This window comes from Varroa destructor, unplaced genomic scaffold, assembly GCF_002443255.2.
Source record: "Varroa destructor unplaced genomic scaffold, Vdes_3.0 BEIS01000003.1, whole genome shotgun sequence".
NCBI classification, from domain to species: Eukaryota; Metazoa; Arthropoda; class Arachnida; order Mesostigmata; family Varroidae; genus Varroa; species Varroa destructor.
In genome coordinates, this window is record NW_019211456.1 from 54,528,768 (window position 1) to 54,532,721 (window position 3,954).

The window sequence follows — 3,954 nt, forward strand, 5'->3', positions numbered from 1 at the left end:
TATATATATGCTCATCTCATACGGGACAAACTTTGGCAGGGTGTTTATCGTAGCGGGCCTGGCCTGCATTTACCATCAGTTATTGGTACTTAAAGAAGACCAGTCTTTTCTAGTCCGGAATAACAAGCCAGCGCATCGCTTTCTCAATTTGAGGGAGGAGCTCTTATCCAATCCCTTTGATCTGGATAAATCCCCACGAGATTAAAAATTTTCTTTCTTGCCATATATTGCAATTTTATGTAGAAATTGACGGCTATTAAAAAAAACTGTCAATCTTTAATTAGGCCAGAAAAGCCTAAGCGGAGCCTTTTTGAGACTCTTCATGCCTTTTTGAACCTTGTGGACTTTTTAACATTGTTAGAATTTATCTAAGCCTATTATCAGCCCTAAATAAGATCCCTTGGAATTTTTGTATGTAGCGTATTTAATAGTACTCTAACTGGCTTATATTCACCAGTACTGACTAACGCGCGTTTACCACTAAAAAGTAAATCACGGATTTAAAAAAAATACTTTGAAAATGACTAGCTCTAGGTTTCAAACTGAAGCTGTAATTAAAATAAATGGTAGTCATGTTTTATAAATGTGGCCGTCAGGAATAACACTGCTGCCACATTTAAAAAAATTGTTGAAATATTTGTTTTTGTTCAGATGAAGCCTTAAAAGTACATCATAAAAACTTCGCAGTTTCTATGAGTCATCCTGTATATATAAATATATAAAGTTGTTACGAACGGATCCGACGAACTTTGAAATTGATTGAAAGTAAAATTAGGATTTCTCATACGTGGTAGAGGTACTCTTCTACATTTTTATACGCTTGTTACAGCATATTGCCAGCTTCTGGACAGCCATATACCTATTATCCGCTCTGTTCCTCTCCGGTTGGCGGTAAGGAGTGAACCATGCCTCGTTTGTGGTAACAGGATGCTCCGGGTGAACTTCTTCTTTATTGAAGTTCTGCAAGCTACACATGGAGTTCACCAAGCGAATGTTGGATCTCATTATATCAATAGGAGACTGGGGGGTTTTTACATAGAAAGCGAAGACTACAAAAAAAACACTGCGCGTAAATAGAACTGTGTATTTAACGTATTAAAACGTCCCACTGTCGCTCTGCATACTTTAGTTGCATCTGCTCGACAACTTCGGTGGAGCATTTCACCACCGCTAATAATTAGCAAATGCCAGCAAGATGAATTTTCTTGAATAATTAATTTATGCTCAGTTATATACATATATGCCAGGTTATAGAGCGATTGAAAATAGGGTTAAGTCATAAGCACGTGACGCAGTCAAAAGTCACTGGGCCAAAGGGTGGCTAGAGCCAAGAGATATCTAAACAGAGATTATTAACGGACAACGTATCTGGCATATTGTCTTCTAAGTACGTGCGGCAATCCAATTGATACAGGGACAATGATGCTTAAGAAAGGATAGCATCAAAGAGTGCTTTCGGTGTCGTAAACTTTGCTGAATAAATCTGTACAATATACGATAGCAGACTGCGTGGATAGATTCATTCAGTATGAACGTCGCTTGACAGGAAACGTTACAACTAGCAAAAAGTAGCTCGCCTACATTGCCTTTCAGACATGTCTTGTTCTGTCTGACTAGTTCCAAACAGTGTATCTAAGTATATAATCCGTATTAAGGTCTTTGCAGTTCCTTGGGCAGGTCAAGATAGAGAAAAGCAAATTTTCCTGGTCGACTTCGCTATACGACTTTGCAATACGTCCTGCTGCCAGTGGACTCAGTCGCCCTCTGTCTCCGTATAGTTTCTGCCTCGTTCTTTGTTCGTGACTACGTTTGTAACAGTGGCATAGTATGCTGGGGCTGTTCTTCCTTGATGCAGACAGTCGCTTTGCTCGCTGCCTGTTTACCTTCTTCCTGCTGCGTACCATCTCCCAGCTTTTGGCTTTCTCTTCCTCGTCCTCTCTGTTCGTTGTTCTCGCCCTTTGGTCCCTCCTTCGTTCTCTCGCTTTCTGTCTATCGTTCATCCGTTTGAGTATCTCCCTCTCTGACCGCGACCGTGCGCGACCCTGTCATCCCTCCCCCGCCACCCCCTCTCTCTTTCGACCTCTATGGCTGCGCTGTTCCAGTACTCCTAGCGACAAGCATTATTACACACACACACACGCACATGCACACAGGCACAATGTCAGGCAGCGACGGCCGTTTCTGACGCCGCTAAACGGGAGCGAGAGAGAAAGGGAGAGACGATTATTGAAGAGATCACTGCCGCACCATCACACTGCCGCCATCGCTGCGGCTGCATCAGCCGCTACTGCCGCGGCTGACTCCCGCACGGCAGCAACATTGGACCCTGCTGCTCACGACTGCGCTAGCGCTACTGTCGATGTTGCCGTCGTCTGTAGCAGCCGTAGCGGGCGGCGGCGGTAGCGGAGGACGTCAGGCCGGCGGAAAACTAGCAGGCAAAGACGGCAAAAGTGTGGCAGCTTTAATTTGGGTAGCGGCCAACGGTGGCGCAGCGGTCGCGGAGCGCCGGCGTACTCTCTTTCTTGGCCAACAATGGCCCTTTCCACGGCAGCGTATGCCGCTGCTGCTCTCGCCGTCATGATCGTCGTTGTACGTGTAATGTTGGCGCTTGCCATCTGTACTACTGCCAGACTTACATTTTGACGACGGCTGCGTCACTGTGTGATGGTAGCGCCGCTTCTGTACCGCTTTCCGCCGCTTACATTGAGCGTACCAAAATTACTAAAATACATCATCATCAACAACAACAGCCGGAAAAGAAAAGGAGCACAGGCAAAAACGCCATAACCCGTACAACAACAACAACAACTAGCTCAGTTACTACAACAACAGCTATCGTTAGCACCGGATCAGCGGCCCGATCATCGCAAATGATGAGCACTAAGTGAAACACCGAAAACAGCAGCGGCAAGAACAGTGCGTACCAAACGTCGTCGTCGTTGTTGTTGTTGTTGTTGTTGTTGTTTTTGCAGTTATTTTATTCTAAATAGTTATTATTGTTGTTATTGTTGCTGGTGTCGTCGGTACATACTTCCGAGGAACCTTGACCGAATCTACGACTCCGGAAAGTGTGCTACGGTTATTACTATTATTGCCAGCTGAATGCTGCGGAAAGCGACAGCGACGACGAGCCGCAGCAGAGCAGTAGAAGAAAAAGGGAAAGCCATAATATCACAAGAAGAACAAAAGCAGAACAGGCATGAATAGCTCTCGCGCCCCCTTCAATCTCTAACAGACGGCGTCGCCCACAGTCTCAGCTGCTTGTGATGCTACTACCACTACTTCAACTACAGCTTTCGGAATAGCAGCGACGTTAGTGCTCGTCGAATCCGTTCACTATAACATTGGCACGACTATTAGTACAACGGCTAAATACTCCTTCAAGCAGCGGCAGCAGCAGCAGCAGCACCAGCAGCAGCACAAGTATTGTCCGTATCCCAGCGCTACTGCAACTGCTACTACTACGACGGCCCACGGCGGCGGGGGCAACAGCGGCGGTAGCCGGACTTGGAAGTAGCAGACGGGACAGCAGCGCCAGCGGCAGTCATTGCTGCTGCTGCTGCTGTTAGGTTCATCACTACTGGGAACACGGCTGCGTAGTGGTGGTGCTGCTAGCGACGGCGGTCGTTTTCGTCGTCGTCATCGTTCGCGCACCCACACGCGACGACGCGGCCGAAGAAGCGGCACCACAGCCGCCGCAGCAACAGCAGAAGTATAATACGAATAGTGATACAAAGACGAGACGGACGGTGGCGATGGCATCAACATGACCATCAGACAGTTCCAGCCATTCAGTCAGTTAGTTGTCACGCAGGGCGCCAGCTGCTGCGATCGCCGCTCGTCCTTCTCATGCTGCTGCTGCTGCTGCTGGTGATGATGGCGACAAGGAGCGAAGGCCGCTACGATTGTGCTGACACAAGGTATTAAAAGTTGTGAAAAGGCAGGCATATTCAA

At 47.1% G+C, this 3,954-nt stretch overlaps 1 long non-coding RNA gene across 1 annotated transcript in view; it reads left to right on the plus strand.

Annotated features, from left to right (window-relative positions):
* The window catches only part of LOC147757146 (uncharacterized), a 9,645-nt gene extending 8,140 nt beyond the window's left edge, over positions 1 to 1,505 (plus strand). Inside the window, exon 4 of the long non-coding RNA XR_015325092.1 lies at positions 830 to 1,505. This is a non-coding gene — a long non-coding RNA (uncharacterized LOC147757146). The remainder of the gene's footprint in view (positions 1 to 829) is intronic.
* The last annotated feature ends 2,449 nt before the right edge of the window (positions 1,506 to 3,954 follow it).